This window comes from Furipterus horrens, unplaced genomic scaffold (assembly GCF_987537825.1).
Source record: "Furipterus horrens unplaced genomic scaffold, mFurHor1.1.pri manual_scaffold_11, whole genome shotgun sequence".
Taxonomy (NCBI): Eukaryota; Metazoa; Chordata; class Mammalia; order Chiroptera; family Furipteridae; genus Furipterus; species Furipterus horrens.
Genome location: NW_028327181.1, coordinates 12283119 through 12291724, shown reverse-complemented (window position 1 = coordinate 12291724; position 8606 = coordinate 12283119).

Sequence of the window (8606 nt, the reverse complement as noted above, 5' to 3'; positions counted from 1 at the left end):
ACATGACAAGAAAAGAAAACTACATACCCCCTTACAATAGGGTGGGAATGCCTGTACCTCACCCACCTTTATGTCCTCGTCATCTCTCTCCATGCCCAGCACTCAACAATCAACAGGCGCTCCTTTGCTCACGAACCATTAAAAGGACAAACATGGAGGTGTCTGAACAGGAGGAGTTTTGAATCCTGAGATAGTTTAAAATGTTTATAACAATCAATCAGGGAAGATCCTTTAAGAGACAGGGAGGAGAAGCTGGGAGGGAGGAAAGGATGGTGTCTCGGCTTGTCACTGTGGCTGTAAAACTCCTGGATTAATTACCCGGAATTCTCCCTGATCATCTTCGTTACAATTTAACCGTGGAATGTATGCCATCATTTTCCAAGCAAGAATGGTAGTTCTTTGTGATTCTTTTCCAGTTCTTTGTGACTTAGAATGGCTGTTGAGTGTAAGACAGTATGGCTTCTGCACCTCACCCTGCTGTGACATCGATCCCTGATACCAACTGTGATTTCCAGTTTTGTCAACAGAGTTTTCATCTTCTCTTCCGTCACTACGAGAAAAGGAATGCGGTAGAGCATCCCAGGCAGGCTGATCATAAATGTAGCAGGATTGCATCAGGAATACGGCAATACTCATGGGCACAGATTTATACACACCAGTGACATTTCTGGAACTTTGATTTCAGGTTCTGGCAGGCAGGAGTCACTTTTCCCTGGCTAGGGTTTTAGAAAAATAGGTGTGAAAGGCAGGACCACTCGATCATTACTCTTAAATCCCTCAGAAGGTAAGTCTGTCCTGTTCAGTCATCGCTGTGATTTCCGACCTCCAAACTCCCTCGGGGGAGGAGTCAGAGCTTAGCATTTCTCAAGTGTCACTACACGAGGTGATGATTTGTCCTCTTTCTTGCAGGAGTGGCTGCCAAGAGGAGAGGCGCCACGTCAGAGCGTTCCTTGTGTGTTTCTAGAACATGGTAGATAACAATATGGGGGAAGTACAGTTTCTCAACAGCTGAACTACTCTCCAGGAAGAGTCTTGGTTTTGTCGGGTAGATACATCAGTGCGTTCCTTGGGCTGGGGTCAGAAGCAAATGGGACAGGCGGCAGCTGTTTGTTATTTCTGTTGTTGTATGCGTTTGTTTTTTGCAGAGTACAGAACATCAATGTAGGGTGAGAGGGCAATTGCTAAGAAGATGTTAGAAGCTGTAGGAAGAGGAGGAAGAGAAGGGACGAGATGGGTGTCAGCACTGAGGTCCTATGGGGATGCGTGATGGGAAATCTTAAGTTTTTCCTTTTTCTTATGCCACGTAGATTTCCTCTCGAGTTCCCACAACAATTTCAGTAAAATATTCATTTCTCATTAACAGAGTGTGCAGTTAGCCTTTGGCTTGTTTGTTTTTAAAGATTTAATTAATTTATTTTTAGAGACAGGGGAAGGGAAGGAGAAAGAGAGGGAGAGAAATACCCATGCCACTGAACCTTACACTTGAAAATAACCAAAATGGCCCTGGCTGAGTAGCTTTGTTGGTTAGTGTCATCCCAATACACCAAGGTTGCGAGTTCAATCCCCAGTCAGGGCGCATATAAGAATCAACCAATGAATGCATAAATAAGTGAAACAACAAATTGATATCTTTCTCTCTCTCTCAAAAATCAATAAATAATCCCTTTGAAAAAGCCTCTAGTTTTCACTGAAGCAATGTCCCTTCCTTTTCAAACAGAAACCCAATTTTTAAAAATCCTGGTCTACTTACATCATATTCCCTGTTTCTCTTTGTTCCTCTGCTCGCTGAAATAGTTGCTCAGTAAATGCATGCTCCAAATGCCCCTGTTGGCAGAAGACACGTTTCAGAAATGGAAACAAGATCACAAAGCGAGATCTACACGCCCATGTCCATTGCAGGATTATTCACAACAACCAAGACATGGCAACCACCTAAGTGTGCATCAGTGGAGGCACGGGAAAGGAAGGTGGGGGACACGGGAAAGGAAGGTGGGAGACACAGTGGAACACACTCGTGTACGCAGTGGGATATCCCTCAGCCACACAGAAGAAGGAAATCCTGCCTTTGGTGACAACATGGATGGACATCCAAGGCATCATGCTAAGTGGAATAAGTCAGGCAGAGACAGAGAACTACCGCAGGGTGTCACTTATATGTGGAACTAAAAAAGTCAAATTCATAGAACCAGAGAGCAGAAAAGTGGTTGCCTGCAGCTGGGGATGGTGGGGGCAATAGGGTGAGGCTGGTAAAAGGGAACAACTTTTCAGCTATAAGATGAATAAGGTCTGAGGCTCTAATGTAAAACAGAGTGATTATAGTTGATAACACTGGATTGTATAATTGACACTTGCTAAGAGAACTTCAGTGTTCTCATCAAATGCATCTCTCTCTCTCTCTCTCTCTCTGTCTATATATATGTGAGGAGATGGATGTGCTCATTTACTAGGTGGGAGGAAGCTTTCACAATGTATACGTACGTCAAATCACCGTGATGTACACTTTAAATACTTTACAATTTTACTTGTCAATTATGCCTCAATAAAGCTGGAGGAAAAAGACAATCAAAGAAGACAGCCCACCCCCCACCTCGCTCAGCCTTTGTTATATCACACAGCTTAGTGTTCGTGTCCTTACAGAAACGTCAGCTTTAAGGAGGGAAGTCAGGTCTCCAAAATCTCCAGAGGGTGCAGAAACTCAGAGAAGCAATTCTTGAGATTTGGAAACTACTAGAATTCTCTGGGCAGGAAGGTAGAGGTGAGAAGAACTGGCTTAAAATGCTGAGTTTTAGGCCCCGTCCCAGGGACCATAACTGGGAGTGTCAGGCAGGGCCTGAGAGTCTGCATTTGCACTGGCTCCCTGGGGACTGTGAAGCAGGGCTGGTTGGGATCATTCAGGGACCTGGTCTGGAAGCTCAGAGGACATGACCCCTGCAGTTGAAGACACACTCACCAGACATTCAATAGATTCATTTTGCGGGGGTACATGACAGGATGTGTGTTAGGGTCTGGACGTTTATGTCCCCTCAAAATTCATATCCTGTCTTAGCTGTCACCTGGACAATTGTAACAACTTCCACCCTGTCACCTTACTGTCCCTCTGTTTTCACTATTGCCTTACTTCAATCCAGCCTCCATTCTGGGGCTAGCAAGATATTTAAGAAATGAGAACCTAATCACCCACCCCTATGTGAGAACTCTCCTGTGACTGAAGAAAGAGTTACACTCCCTTAACTTAGCGCCCAAGCATTTCAGAGCCTTTAAGGACCTGAATTTCCCACTATCTCTTTGCTGTGTTAAAAGACACTTTCACTGCAGGTGGCAGCAAGTGCAACCCAAACTGCCTTTAGCACTAAAGAAAAAGTGTGGGTTTATATACATGGAGAGTCAAGCAATAATGTGGGCTTCAGGCATTGCTTGATCCAGGGGTTCTTGCTATCCCCAGGGCTCAGCTCCATTTTTCTTCTTTTGCAGTTCTGTCTTTGTTTGTTGGTTTTGTCTGTCTTTGAACAGATTTCTACCTGGCAGGAACATGATCCCAGAGCTCCAACCCTCATATCTACAATCCTTTAACCAGAACAAGAGAGAACAGGCTTTTGTTCCAGCAAGCTCTGAAATTCACCCTGACTGAACCTGCTGAGATCTCATGCCCACTGCTGGCCATACCAATACATTCAAGGATTATCACAATTTTAACCATCGAAACCTTTATTGCACTGAACTGCAGTCTTGGTTTTCTCAGTGGCTTCCAATAGATGGTGATCATATTATTCCTTTCTGTATAGCTGGTGCTCCACAAATGTGAATTTGATTTTTAAAGCACATGGCTGCTTGTCCTCTTTCCTCATAAACTCAGGCACTAACCCAACGCAGGCCTTCAGCCGTGTATCAGTGGGGTCCCATTCATGGTCATGAATATGTAAATCTCACACATTTTACTGCCTCTTCCTGCCACTGGCTTCATAGGACCTCAGCTCTTATGACAACCGCTGCAGCCGAGTGTTCATGCCTGTCTCCGAAGCTGTCTTCAGATGCGCATACAACATGGCCAGTATGTTCCCCATGGAGTGGTGGGTATTGCCGTCCCTACTGAGTCCCATGTCTTGGGGGGTTCAGTCCCGCAGTGTCCATCATGGGGTCTGCGTGGACATCCTGGATCTCTCAGAGTGGCAGAGCTGAGGACACACGCCCCTCCTCCTGGTGGTTGGTGGGCCCTGTGGCAGTATTGTTCGGGCCCCAGTGTGTCACTGAGGTCTCTGTGGAGACCCCCTCACGGGAGTGAAGAGGTGATGTCTTAGTCCCAGCTCTGCCACTAATTGGCTGTGTGATCTTGAACCCAGGGACTCTGTCTCCTTAACTATTTAACAAGAGTGTTAAACACAAAGAAGTTCCTTGCTGACTTTCAACCTAGGGTTCTGTTTAGGATTGTGGAAGGGAACGAGAGGAAGGGTAGACTAGAAAGAAGGAACGGCGGTATCTGGAGGCGGTTTCTGTCAGTTTTTATGAGAACCATTTTTGCGCTCATGCTTCCCAACTCCAAATTCTATGACGTTATATTGATAGCTTTCAATCGCAACGGGCCATGATGGAAGGATTCATGTCGTGGAAAGTCGCAGTTGCTAAATCAGAGTTCTGTCTCTCCCTTTCTTTGTTGTTTTAAGAAGCAATTGCTAAACATTTACCATCACTTCACTGGCTAACATTTACTGACCTCCTAGCATATGCGAGGCACTTGATGTAGATGATCTCTATCCCTTCTAGCTTCTACAACCATGTGACAAACTGTGAGGCCCAGAGAGATGCAGTAACATACCCAGTGTCACCTGGCATTTAGATGGAGCCGATATCCAAACCCAGGGTGGTTGGAATCCAGCTCCAGGACCTCTATTGGCTACCACTCTTGCCTCTCTGAATTTGGAAAGCCTGAGGCGGTAAGAAGCCACAAATATAGCTGGATCACAGCCCTGAAAGGTACCCTGGGGATAGAGGGATGTTGGGTCACAGAAATGCTAGTTTTTGTTTCTCTGCCCAACAAAAAACCTTATCAGATTCTCAACTCCCCTCACGATTTTCTCCCTCACACTGTCAACACTGAACTGGCCTGGACTCCACTTTTTCCGTTGCACTCCCCTGCGGGCTTTGTATCACATGAACTTACCACCACATTATTTAGTGCCTTTGCCAAATGTCAATTTATGACGTTGCGTTGGGTGTTGAAGGTCAACAACATCATCAATTTACCACTGTGCTAAGCGGATGGGATATACGTGTCGCAGGCCAATCAGAGGACATGGTCAGGCTGTTCAACCATTGGTTAGACCCTGTGTTTCCAATGGGGACGTTGCTATGGTTGGAGGGTTCTGCAGAAGCTAATTCAGGTGGTATAGAAGCAATTTACTGCAAGCGTACCACCTCCCTGGTTCATTAATGCTTACCTCTCCCAAGACCTTCCTTCGCTTTCCTTCACCCTAAGAGGAAATAGCTCTCAACTGGGTCTGCAAAAGCAACCCAGCAGAAACAAATGATAAAGTCTATTATCAGAGACGTTTTGAATAAAAAACCACATGTGATAAATGAGATAAATGGAAGATCCAGAAAAATGATTTTTTTTTTAACGATCCCTGTAATGTTACGGCAACTCATGCCTCTGCCACTTACTCAAGACTGAACCGAGCTGAGCTTATTGGTTTTCCTGGGACCACGAGGATGCCCTTCTCACCTCACACACGGCTGATGTTTAATCGGCGGCAGATGTCCAATGACTCTCTGGCAGAAATAGTTCAGTAATAACCAGGCTCTCTCTGGAAGCATCTCTCTGGGCCCACACTGCTCATACATTGAGCAACATGAATTTTCCTTGTAGCCTGACTTCCCACCCCCTAAATGACATTACATTAAGCTCAGCGAGCTCAGTTAAGTACGTGTGGGCAGAAAGTCACATCCCCTAGATTCTCTCCCACCAATGTGGCTGGAAGCCTCGCTTGCAGCTCCCAGGCTTTGGCTCAGAGTGGGTTTAGCGAGAAGCCGAGAAGCCATCTCTGGCTCCTTGGTAACCAGCATGGAAACACTCGGGAGGAGGGTTTCAGCTTGAGAGCCGCGCGGCTGGTAGCTGAGGAGAGCTGCGAGCGCTCTGAAGTTAGGAAGTAAATACCAGGAATCGCGATGAGTTTTGTCCTTGATTAGCTGTGGGGATTTAGCCAAGTTACTCCCATTCTGATCTAGACCTCAAATGTCCTGTGAAATGCGGGGGATGGGCTGAGCCAGGGGTGGGAGCACCCCGTGACTTCAGAGGTGACGTGGGTGAAGCAAATGAGTTCACAGCGCAGGACTAAGACTTTAGGGGAACCAGAGAGGACACGTGTGTCCCGCCTGAAAGAAAAGCAGCAGCAACATCAACGGTCACGCAAGCAACAGCAATGCGAGGGCACACGATCGAACACGTATCATCCTAGGCACTACCTTCAACACTGCACATGTATTAACTCACGCGTTTCTCGTAACATTCCAGTGCGGTGGGTTCTAGCCCCACTGGACAAATGAAAAAGCTGAAGCACAGAGACGCTGAGGAACTTGCCCGGCGTCACACAGCTGATATGTGAACAATAAAACCCTCTGTGGATAAGGTCTGAGAAACACATGGCCAGTCTTCAACCTCTGGACGAGGTGATCTCTAAAATCCTTCCAGTCCTAATGATCTAAATCTCTATGGGAAGCAGAATCTGCTCGTAATACTTACTCAGTAAAGGTGGATCGAGTCACTATCTAGGAGTCCAATTTCAGGGAACGGGTACCATTAGCTGAGCAGTTATTTGCCAGACTCCATGTTAAGCACATGTAAGTATTCATTCACACTGGCAGAACTGAATAGCAGAGGCTGTTAACTACCACAAAGCCTGTTTACTATCTGGCCCTTTAAAGATAACGTTTGCCGAGGCCAACGGGTAGGAAAGTGGCAAGAACCAGCGGGAAGTGCTGGAGACAGCAGGGCCCGCCCGTGCAGGCTTTGGCGGGTCACGGGAGGTTAGCAAGGGCATGTTTAATGGGTGGATAGATAAAAAGGAAAGGGATTCCAAATTTGGCCAAAGACTCAACCCAGGCCAAAAAATATGTGTCTTCGGGTGTAGAGCAGTTTCTCTGGCAGTAAAAGGGGTTGGCTCAGGACCTGGGCTGACTTTGAAGGGGGTGCTGTTGCTATTCACTCAGCTCCCCGATGCTTTATTCACCAGGATAAGAAGCCCAGCAACTGGAAGGCACTGGAGTTCATGGAAGGGAGCTGGGTTTCAGGTGTGGAGGGGGCTCTCTTTCATTCACCCTTCCTTCCCCACTTCATTATCAAACAGCCACCAGGTACCAGGCCTCAGACTTGCACCGCTGAACAAGGAAAGACGCGGGAGCATCAAATATCAAGGAAACAGCACGTAAGGGAAAATGAGAAGGTACAGCGAAGGGAGAAAGGAAAGGAGAGAGGGAAGCGCAAGCAGAGGACGGGACACACGGCAGCAAGGGAGACACACAGAGACAAGGAAACAGGAAAGAGCAGTAAGAGAGGAAGTCAGAACAAGGGAAGGATCCATGCACGTTCGAGTGGTGAGCGTCATGGTACTAATTACCCGTCCTTGCTTCCCCTCGTAAAGCCGGGCAGACATTGTTCACAGATCCCGGGCCCCTCTCAGTCCTTAAGCACGCAGAGGCTACGGTCTCCTGGGTTCTAACCAGCGGTAATTCATCTCTAACTTGCTATGGGGAGTGCAGAACATTTCCCGATGGGGTGTTAAACTTGGACAGAGAACCAGCTCATGAGCAGAAAGTGTCCCAACACAGGTTCTCAGCAGAAGAATGAAAAGTGCTTAATAGTCTGAAGAAATGAGACTTACAGCCAAATAACAGGGTAAAGTACTGTGGAATCACAGAGGTTCAGAGCTAGAAGACACAAAATGATGATGATGATGATGATGATGATGAAAATGACGATGATGATGATATGGGATGATGATAATAGAGCGGCAAACTAACATACATGTATTGGTTTAAACATGTTCCAGGCACTACGCTAGTTGTTTTATCAACATCATCTCTGAATCCTCCTAACAAACCTACAAGAGGCGTTTCTGTTATCTTCATTTTTCAGAGAAAAAACGGAGGCTCTGAAAAGCAGTCACTCACCAAGGTCAAAGCTAGGTGGAGCTGGGATTTGACCCCATCTCTCTGAGACCTGAGCACATGCTATGAGCCATTAAGCCACTGGTTTTCTTGTTATGGGCCCTATATCATCCGCATTAGAATCACCCCAGGGAGTGGCCATTTAAAATGCAGACCCCTGGGCCCCACCCAGGTGCACTGAACCCAAATGTCTGGAGGAGGATCATCTCAGCTCTGCATTTTGAACCAGATTTCCCCAGATAATTTCTCTGCCTTGGCTGAGGTTTGTGAATCACCATACAAGACTCAGGTTCTGATCCAATTCTTAAACGGTGATTCATAAACAGCTTTCCAAGAGTTCACGACCTACAATAAACCAGAGTACTGTTCAATACATGTCCACTCCCTCTCCTCATCCCTTTCGGGCAGTGTTACCTTTCTGCTCCACTGACTTTGAACTAAACCATTTG